Source organism: Chenopodium album, chromosome 4 (assembly GCF_948465745.1).
Source record: "Chenopodium album chromosome 4, dcCheAlbu1.1, whole genome shotgun sequence".
Taxonomy (NCBI): domain Eukaryota; kingdom Viridiplantae; phylum Streptophyta; class Magnoliopsida; order Caryophyllales; family Amaranthaceae; genus Chenopodium; species Chenopodium album.
The window spans coordinates 46,365,248-46,375,987 of NC_137837.1; the positions used below are offsets into that span (position 1 = coordinate 46,365,248).

The 10,740-nt window shown below is 37.1% G+C and overlaps 1 non-coding gene across 1 annotated transcript; it reads right to left on the reverse strand.

Annotated features, from left to right (window-relative positions):
• Positions 1-6,782: 6,782 nt before the first annotated feature.
• LOC145629740 (small nucleolar RNA R71) lies at positions 6,783-6,891 on the reverse strand. Its single transcript, XR_014111889.1, has one exon. It is a non-coding gene; the product is annotated as a small nucleolar RNA R71 (small nucleolar RNA).
• Positions 6,892-10,740: the final 3,849 nt, after the last annotated feature.

Below are 10,740 nucleotides of genomic sequence, written 5' to 3' on the forward strand. Positions count from 1 at the left end.
TGCATGAGTCGTCCTTTTCGTCACTTGAATTGGGGGCACATTCTATTCCTAATTCTTCTATCTAGCTACATCACCTTTCCATTCTCTAGATGCTTTCTCCATATCACAATATTCATTCTTCCAACCTCCTTCCATCTATTGCATGTTGAGTAGAGTTTGAGTCAAATAAGTAACAGTAAACATCCCCAATGTATTACGACCGAATTTAAGTGGCTGGAGGGCCCCTGTGCAAAGAAGGAAGAACAACTTGAGGACAAGAAAGCCCAACTGAAGGAGGAAATCGAGAAGAAATAACGTGAAGGGAGAAAGAGGAAACCAAGTGATGATGCCTCCGAAGAATAGGATGGTAAAAGGAAGAAAACAGAGGAAATGGACAATGTAGAGGAAGTTGAAGGGGTTGCACCTCAGAATGAAGAGTAGCCACAACTAGAGGAAGGCAATGACGCTGATGATGAGGGTGATGATGATGATGATGATGATGATGATGATGATGATGATGATTCTGGTTCTTCTTCATCGTTAGAGGAGGAGGATTCTAGTGACGATGACTCTGACTGTGGTGGGGTAGACACACATCCATTTTATATCTCTTAGGGGGATGATCCGGAAGAAGATGATGACACCGTTCTTCCGCTTTACATATCTGGTTTTGGCACTGATGTTAGCTCTTCCCCCAGTTCTTCCGACTCTAATGTAACCAATCGCTCTCCCCACAACTACTTCAACATGGTCTAGCCTTCCTTTATCTCAATTTTAAGTTTCAATTTCACAAACTTTATTTATGGCCTTTGGATTGATGGATTTGAAGGTTTCTTTTTTTGGCACCATGTATGGTGTTTGTTAATACTTTTTTGGTTTTTGGTGTTTGTGAATATTATGCAACACTGAACTTATTTGACTTTGTTAATATATATGTTTAAGTATGATTAACTAGTTGATTTTAAGTAGATGATGAATGATTGGTTTTTGATTTGTTTTTAAGTTATATTTGTGTTTGTGATGATGTTATTTGTGATGATGGACAATGATGGAATGATTTGTTGGGGATGATTTTCATGTTTTTTAATCATAGGATCAATTACAATATAATGTATGAAACATTAGTGTCTTCACACTCTATTTCTGTTTGAAGCCTTCTATATATGAGTAGGAGTTTTAAAGCCTAGCCTTTGCCACCAAAAACACTCCCGCCACCCAACTTTGTCTTTTTATAAAATAAAAGTGTATGCTTGGATTTGGATTTACTCAAAGTAAGACTTTACCCTCCTCTAGTGACACAGGGTAGGCCATTAATGAATGCCATTAAAACTGAATTTGTAGAAACTGGAGTACCTCAACTGCAGACTAATGAGACCCTTTTAATTGTCAGTGAGACATGTATATAAGTGTTTAAAACGGGGTTAGAGTACAAGGTAATAATAAAGGTAACTATCTATTTTTTAAATGGATTACCAATAGTTGTTGTTTCGTTTACCTAGTGTGAAAGTGTGATAAGAGAGTCTCTAATAATGCATGACATAGTTCTAAATTAAGAACTTAGGAGGGCATTTAGTTACACGAGAAATAATAGTCAAGGTCTAAGGTAATTAATACTTAATCATACGTAGCGATTTATAGTTCTTAAGGTGTAATTACAAGCTAAGGTAATTATAAGTTAAACATATGTTGGCGTGATGCGCGGCTTTTGTTGGTGGAGAGTGTGGCCGAGAACATTTGCTGGGCTTTCGACAATTGTTTCCCCTGCAATTGTTGCTGTTGTTGCGAGTGGTTCGGTGCTGGTGGTTAATGGTGGTGAGAACAAGGGGGTTGCTGTTGTTGCGAGTGGTTTGTTCTGGTGGTTAACGGTTGTGAGAACAAGGGGTTGCTACTGCTAAATTCGGTGGTGTGCAAGGTGGTCAATTAGAGGCTAACGGGGCTGTGATGTTGGTGAAGTTATTGTTAGAGTTGTTGTGGGCTGGAATGTGTAAGGAAGGTGTTCCCATCGTAGGGGATCTTTCTCCTTCAATGCCCATTGCCCTTTAAAAGCCTAGGACTTTACACTTGTTAGGGTGTATTAGGATTTGAATTCCTGACTATTTGGGGGACCTTGAATTAGAAATGATACTCTCATCATGCTTTTTTGTAAGAAAAACAAATAGGAGTCACCAATGAGTTTTAGGAAAACTCATAAATCTCGTTCATGCCTTTCTCCCAAGTAGAGTACAAGGGATAATTAGCACGAATCGTAAGTTTACCTATGCCCAAATTGGTCTACATGTACCAGAAATGAGTTCGGGAGCAAGGGTACTAAAATAACTTTCCTTTTAGAGAGAAATCGTTATTCTAGCCCTAGTAATGGCCTCTACTACCTCTTCCTTTTTCACAATTTCATCACCAAACAATATATGCAACGCAATACCTAAAACTAAGTTATTTGATTTTATTTACAAGAATTAATCACGTAGAAATTACATTGCAAAAGTCATTATTCTTTGTTTAATCAAATTCGTGAAAAGAACGCGAAATAAACAATGTTTGCCTTGACTTAGGTGATAAAACAATCAATTAATTATTCAGATTTTAGTCTTGATTAATACAAGAATACTATGTGAATAAAATTAATTAATTTTTTTTAAAAGTGATCAAACAACACTATTTAATCAATCAAAGTTATTTTAACAATAAAAGAAAAGTGATTTATATAAGTGCTCAGGAAACTTACCGTTCTTCTTCTATGTTAAATCTCCATTTAATGCGTTTATGGACTTTATTTATTCTTCGTACCTCCAAGGACTTCAATGGATTCAATAAGGGTTGGAAAGTATTTGGGAAGAGAGAAGAAAAGTATTATGATAGTAAGAGAACTTGAGAGATTAGGGTTTTAAGAATGCTAGGGTAGAATTATGATTTTTCGGTCCTCTTTCGAGTTAAACGAAGACTCCTTTTTATAAGCGTAGGGATCTAGGTTTAGGGTTTTAGAGCTGCTCCGTCAGGTGACGAGCGCAATTCTAAGTTGCGCAGGGTGCCGCGCGCATCTCATTGAGTCACGCGCAACTAACTGAGTTGTGGAGGGTTCGGTTTGCCTTATACAAAAACGCAATTTTAAAACTTCCATAACTTTTAATTGCAATGTTGGATTAAAAAGTGTGAGATATATTTGGAAATATCTAAATGTCTAATTTCTAATTCCATTAAAATTAGGTTAAAATCTTTTATGTATCAAAAGATATGGCCGTTTCAGTGCTAGGGTGTCGGTTTTAGGGCCCGGTTTAGTGTTTTGATCATATGTTCTTTGTTTTAGCTCAAAATTGGGCTTATAATGTACCATTGGAAAGCTCTTTGAAAGGGATATCTATCTTTATAGGCCATGCACAAAAAAAAATTGTAGGTTTATCTGTTTTGCTCGGTTTTCAACAATGTAAGATCCGTTAGATCCAATCATTGCATTTGACGCATTTGTGTCTGTTATTAATCTAGTTTAAACATGTATGAGCACGTTTTAGGACTAATTAGTAATTAGAAAAGTCTATAATGTAACTTGGTCTCAAATGTGGGTTTAAAATTACTTTATAATGCGTTTCATAGTCCGTAAACACTTCAACTTTGATCTAGAATGAAGAACGGGTGTTTGTAACATCATCGCACTTCCTGTCGGGACAAGAGGCCAAAATTAGGTGTCTACAGTATGCCCCCACTTTGATCTAGTCTAGAATAGACGATGATCAAAGTACTCAAGGAAATAAATCCGAGACTCATTATGCGAAGTTCCCTAAGAATATAGAATCTTTCAGTAATTTTTAAGGATGTAGAAACGATCCTTGATTCGCTAAGTGTTCGAGACAAGTAGATATTAAGGCAAGAAAAAATTATTTTCTAATCTTAGTGCGCTAAAGAATCTAGATTGATCCTTTGCAAATGTAGAACGCTTTTACAAGTAAAGATGTTTTGTGTGATGTCACATCATGAGAATAAATCGGTTTAAAAAGGATTAAAAGGGGACGATATTCTCTCGGTCATGTCATCATTGGTCTAAAGTCCCTCGATATGTCATTGAAACTTTAGCCTGATTTTAACAAGTTGTAAAGATGATAAAAAGAGTGTTTCAGCTTTCGCAGCCTAAATAAAGTGCTCTACAATTTGCTTGTCAAAACGCAATACTCGGTGTCCACAAGATAGAAATACATGTCTCAGGATTGGAGGCATATATCCAAATCCAGTGAGAGAGAAGAAAATCAGCAACTCTCTCAACAGTTTTGTCCACAAGATGAGAACATGTGTTTCAGGATTGATGAGTGTCATTAATGACACTCATTTGGTTCTCTTTAGGGTGGATTTCATGCTATTTTATAGCTCTTTTCTTTAGCTTTTCCTTAGTTTTACTCTTTATTTCTTTAGTTTGCATTTTCTTAGTTGAATTTCTATTTTTATGCATTTCTTGGTTTATTTTTTTATTTTCTCTTTTATTTGCTTGTTTTCTTTCATTTTTTAGGTTAAGGTCGTTATTGATGTGTCTATTTTATATTGTATTTTACCCCCGTCCCTTGGTCGTAATTAGTAGTGTTTTTGGCTCTTTAGAGCCACTTTTATTACTAATTGGTGTTTTCTAGTGTTTTCGTAGATTTGGTTGACTTCTGTAGGGATTTATGCTTTTGGAGTATTTTCCCGAGATATTTTGGAGCAATCACGAACATTGGAGAAGCACGACTAGAGTTTATAGCCCAGGGCCGGTTAGAGCCATCGAACCGGTGATTAAGGGCTCGGTATAGGTGATACCGGGGCATTTGGACCGAGTATTCAAGACCCAAGGAGGAAACCCAGATTGGCCCAAAGAATTGGAGCCCAATCGAAGTCCAAATAGTGGCCCAAATGAGCCGCCCGGCCAAAAAGGCTGGCTCCCGGAGGCGCGCCCGGCCGGGCGGGAGAAGCTTAGTCTGGTGCCCGGTGACGCGCCCGGCCGGGCGCGAGATTAGTATTAGAGACAAAAAGGCGCGCCCGATCGGGAGCGTGTTTTCTTAGTAGACGATTAATGTAGTTTTAATTTGTTTTAGTTTAGGATTTTTGTACGGAGTATAAATACCCCTCCGTAATACGTTTTTATAATCTCTTCTTCTCTCTTTTTCACTTTTCTTTACTCTCTTAATTATTCTCTTAGATTTCTTTTCTCTTAAACTTTTGTCCTTAATTCTTCCATTAATTCCAGATTACTTTTTGGTAACAATTTCTTCCCTTTTAATTTCAGTTATTTTATTTACTCCCTTGATTATGCTTTTATTTATTTATTTCATTAGTTTAGTCATGATGATTTGTTAGTAGTTTAATTTCTAGGGTTTATGGGGATCTAATAAATAATATGAAGGGGGTAAATTATTGTTGTTAATTATCAATCCTAGATTAATTTCCTATTGATTTATTTAATGCTCTGTGACTAGATTAGGCCTATCTTTTATGCATGAGTTTGACAATATTGATTCAAGATTCGAGAGATGAGAATTGATGTTTAGGTCTAGTTTCAATAGGCAGGTTAATTTATAAATGGTTAAGTCGAGATTCGAGAGATGAGATTTAATACCGATAAATTAATTGTGTGATTGTAATACGTAGCGAAATCCCTTTACAATCTGGTTAATTGATGCATTGATGATTGACTATTATTGATTATTGGTATTGCATGATAATTTCTTGTTGAATTGTTTTAATGTTTTACAATTGCGGCTTGTAAAAGTATAGCAATATTAAATTGATGAATCGAGCAGATGTTAATTTTGATATTAAAGGCTATTTTCAATAAGAACTTAGATCTAGTAAATTGCGAGAGCCTGTTAGATCTATGTTGATTAATAAATTGCGAGAGCCTGTTAATCATGTTATTTATGCAATGTCAATGGTTGATTACTATGTTTTACCTTGGAGTATTATTTATTGGTGAACCTATGCCCTAGATCCTTTTATATATTGTTTTCTCCCTATTCCTATTCTTTGTAGTTTAGTTTCATACTCAAACATAAATATTGGTTACTTAGATAATTTAGATTATAATAATTAATTAGGAGTAAAAAGACTTGTTTCCCTGTGGAGATCGACCCTACTTCCCTATTTACTTTAGTTAGAGGACTTAGGAATTATTTTTGATTAGGGGATACGACTTTACCCTGTCAAAATTTGGCGCCGTTGCCGGGGAGACTGTTTTATTTTTATTTCTGATTGTTTTTGTAGTCTAGATTATTTTCCTCTTTGTCTTAGAGAGCGTTAGTTCTCTGAGACAAATCTCACCTTTGCTTCTAGTTTTTTTTTGTTTATGCCCAGGTGTTCCAGATCAGGTTATATCCCATTCGATCCTGAGATCGAACGTTCCTTCCATAGAAAGAAAAACTTCTACAAGCAAATCCTGGCGGATTCTGGTAATAATAACAATAATCACCGCGATCCTCCAACTGATTCCAGCGATTTAGAGGCATCATCAGATGCAGAATCAGAGATGACGGCTCCAAAGAAGCTTAGTGATTATTCACAACCAAAGCTTACGGATTTTCCACATCTCACCCCTACTACGGCTCTTGATGGGGTTCAATTCGAAATCAAACCTCAATTTATAACGATGATAGAGAGAAAGCAATTCAGTGGAGCCAAGGGTGAAGACCCGAATCTCCGCATTGCCGACTATTGTCAATATTGCAACACCATCAGGCAAGCCGGGGTCACTCAAGACCAAATCAGGGAGATTCTCTTTCCCTTCTCTTTAACTGGAAAAGCTAAATTGTGGTTTAATGGTTTAAATAGAACTACACTTGGTATAACTGACCGGGAAACTCTTGTTTTGAATTTCTATAACTTTGCCTAAGAAGCCGATGAATCTTTATATGAGGCTTGGGAGAGGTTCAAGTACTTACAAAGAGAATGCCCTCACCATAATTTAGCGCAATGGCAGTTAATCCAAGCCTTTTACAACGGCATTGGAAATTCCTCTAGAATAATTTTAGACTCTGCAGCTAGTGGGAGATTTATGAATCTTAATGTTGATGATGCAGGTCAGTTTATTGAAGATATGGCGATACACAATTCCCAATATGGGAATCCCAGAGGATTTGCTAACAAGGGGAAGCATAGCGTCGACTCTGTATCCTTTTTACAAGCTCAACTAACCTCTATTTGCCAAAAATTAGATAACCTGAGCACTGCTAATGTAGCCAATGTTTCTGCGGTTAATAATAATTCTAATGAGGCTTTCTGTGAAAATTGTGGTATTGTAGGTCATTGGGAGCAGGATTGCAGGAGTTCCGTGGAGCAAGTTAACGCCTTCCAAGCTTATAGGCAGAATAACCCATACTCCAACACTTACAATCCTGGGTATCGGAATCATCCATACCTTTCCTACCGGAGCACTAGTGTTCAAAATCCACCACCACAAGAACCACAGGCGCCACAGCAACAACAGCAGAAATATTATCATCCCAATGCTAGCCAGAAGAACCAACCACAACAACCCTCCTCATCTTACGACCCTTCTCTGGCGGAAATTAGAGCAATGTTGGTCAATATGCAAAAGCACATGGAGAGCAGAGATGCGACAACTGATCAAATTTTAGCGCATAATAAAATTGTAGATAATCAAATTGCGCAAATCTCCGCTACTCTACAAGCCCGCCAACAGGGAGCCTTGCCGGCACAGCCCACTAGGTCTACGGATCAAGCATTTGCAATTACTCTAAGGAGTGGTTCAAACTATGAGGGGCCCTCTTTGCCCAAAGTTGATGAACCTGTTTTTATTAAATACTGCTAATCTTGATTCCATTAAACAAAAAAATGTAGTTGATAGCCATGCAGGGCTAAAGGATAATACTAACATATCTAATTCTACATTGCAGGGTACAACTCCAGAGAAGGTGGCTACTCCAGACAAGAATAAGAATGCTCCAAAGCCAATCATCAAACTTCCTTTCCCCAATCGTCAATTGAAGACAAACTTGGATAAGCAGTTTGGTAAGTTCCTGGTGGTGGTTAAAGATTTGAAGGTAACAGTTCCCTTTACTGAATTGATAACACAAATCCCCTCTTATGCAAAATTTATGAAAGAAATATTGACGAGAAAAAGGTCTATTAGTGAGGTAGAGACAGTAGCTTTCACTGCAGAGTGTAGTGCCGTACTTCAAAATAAGTCTCCACCTAAATTAAAAGATCCGGGTAGTTTTTCTATCCCTTGTCATATTGGCAATCTCTTTATTGATAATGCATTATGTGATTTGGGTGCTAGTGTTAGCGTCATGCCATTATCTGTGTGTTCCAAGTTGAATATGGGTAAGTTAAAAGCTACCAATATAACTCTACAAATGGCCGACCGTTCTTTCAAATACCCCTTAGGTGTTTTAGAGGATGTCCCCGTTAGAGTAGGTAAATTTTATATACCTGTAGATTTTGTTTTCTTGATATGGCTGAGGATATGCAAACCCCAATTATTTTGGGTAGACCATTCCTTAACACTGCAGGAGCAGTCATATATGTAAGAAGTGGTAAGTTAACACTATCAGTAGGGGATGATAAAGTTGTTTTTAATCTGAATAATGCCCCTAAAAGCTCCATGACTGAGGAGAAATGTTTCAGTGTTAATGTGGTTGTAAATTATTCTAACAAGCCCCAAGCTCTTGAAAAAGATCCCTTGGAGGCGGTATCTTGTGTTGCATCCTTTTCAGATGAGATAGACAAATGGTAAAAGGAAGTCGATGCAATAGAAAGAGCACTCTACAATGTTGGTCTTGGTTTCGAGGATGAACAAGTGGAACCGATCGAGCAATGGAAGATACAAAAAGATCAAGAGAATCAATCATCATGCAATTTTCCAAAGAAGAACATGGATACTTCATGATTTCATTCAAGTCAAATTCAATGACCTCCTCTCCTACCTTGAGTGAAATTTTTGCACTCATTAAATCAATCATAGCACCTGAGGTATCAAGAAAAGGTTTACCAAGAATAATGGGAATGGTAGCATCATCATCCATTTCAAGAACCACAAAATCTACCGGAATTACAAACTTCCCTACTTTCAAAGGAACATCCTCAACCTTTCCCTTAGGAATCTTAATTGACCTATAGGCCAATTGCAAGGTAATTTTGGAAGACATAAGTTCCCCTAACTCAAGTCTTTTATAAACCGAATATGGTATTAAGCTAATACTAGCTCCTAAGTCACATAAGACATTATCAATTTGCATCTTGTTAATGGCACAAGGGATATAGAAGTTTCCGGGATCTTTCAACTTGGGTGGCATCTTGTTCATTATAATTGCACTACAATTCTCGGTCAAGTTGACTGTCTCCACCACATCACAAGTCCTCCTACCACTCAAAATGTCTTTGATGAATTTTTCATAGTTGGGCATTTGGGTAACAACTTCGGTAAATGGTAGAGAAAGATGAAGTTGCTTAAGCGTATCAATAAATCTTCCAAATTGTTTATCCAACTTATGTCTCATGAATTTTTGTAGATATGGAAGCTCTAGTTTCACAATTTCTTTCTCTAATCTCACTTCTCTAGGTTGCTTAATCACAACCTCACTCAAAGATGCACCATTTCTCTCATCCTCTACCAAGACCTCCTTAGGGACCTCCTGAGCTCCACTCTTCCTAGGCAAACTCTCCTAAAGAACCTTACCATTCCTTGTAACAATAGCATTCACGGGTCTCTTAGGATCTAAGCCTTGGAAAGTTAAAGAAGAAGGACTAGCATGGTCTTTCAAAGCATTAGCAAGTTGAGAAATTTGGTTTTCAAGCATCTTATTATGAGTCATCATCTCATTAAATTTCTTGTCACTTACGGCCATGTAAGTGTTCAACAACTTGGTTTGATTTTCAATGATTTCCTCCAAATTGGTCCTAGAAAAAGAGGATTGTGAATAGAATTATCAACTTGAGTCTTTGGAGCAAATCCGGGTGGAGGGCCTCTTTGAGCATTATTTTGAAAATTGCCTCTCCCTTTATTGTTCCAATTACCCCTATTTTGATTTTGACCATAACCTTGATTATGGTTACCACCACCTTGATTATGATTTCCATAACCTTGGTTTTGATTATCATTATTTTGGTTTTGATTTTGGCCACTATAACCTTGATTGTTATAGTTACCTCGAATACTTTGGTTCCCTTGGTTCCTATAACCACCACCTTGGTGATAGTTGTCAAAATTACCTTGGTTTTGGTAATTCCTATTCCATTGACCCCTTTGGTTATCAAATCTTTCAACATTATTATTGTTTGACACATAGTTCACATGTTCACTCTCATTATTAATAAAATCATCATTACCATCCGGAAAAGCATGAGGACAATTACTAGAATCATGATCATATGAACCACACACATCACAAAACAAACAACTACTAGGCATGTTACAAGAAGAAGGAGGGGGAGGAGAGTTAGAAGGAGTACCTCTCCCCTTAAATTGGGAGGGAAGACTTGGATCTTGGGAAGAAGAATGTGATCTAGGGCGAGACTAGGTCGTTAAAAACTAATCTACCCTTGGTCAAAACAAAATTTGTAATCTCTCAACATACCTCTATATAAAGCATAGAGTAAGTCGAGGGTCGAACCACTAGGAATGGAAGGTGAATGCTAATGTCAAAGCTAAGCTATTTCGAAGCAATAAAGTAAGGTGTGTATATTCAAAACAATCTAATAATCAAAATGAAATCAAATTTATCAAGAGCTAGGGTTAGGATCCGCATATACTCAGAATGGATATAGCTAATTTGGATTGGAGATGATTTAGTC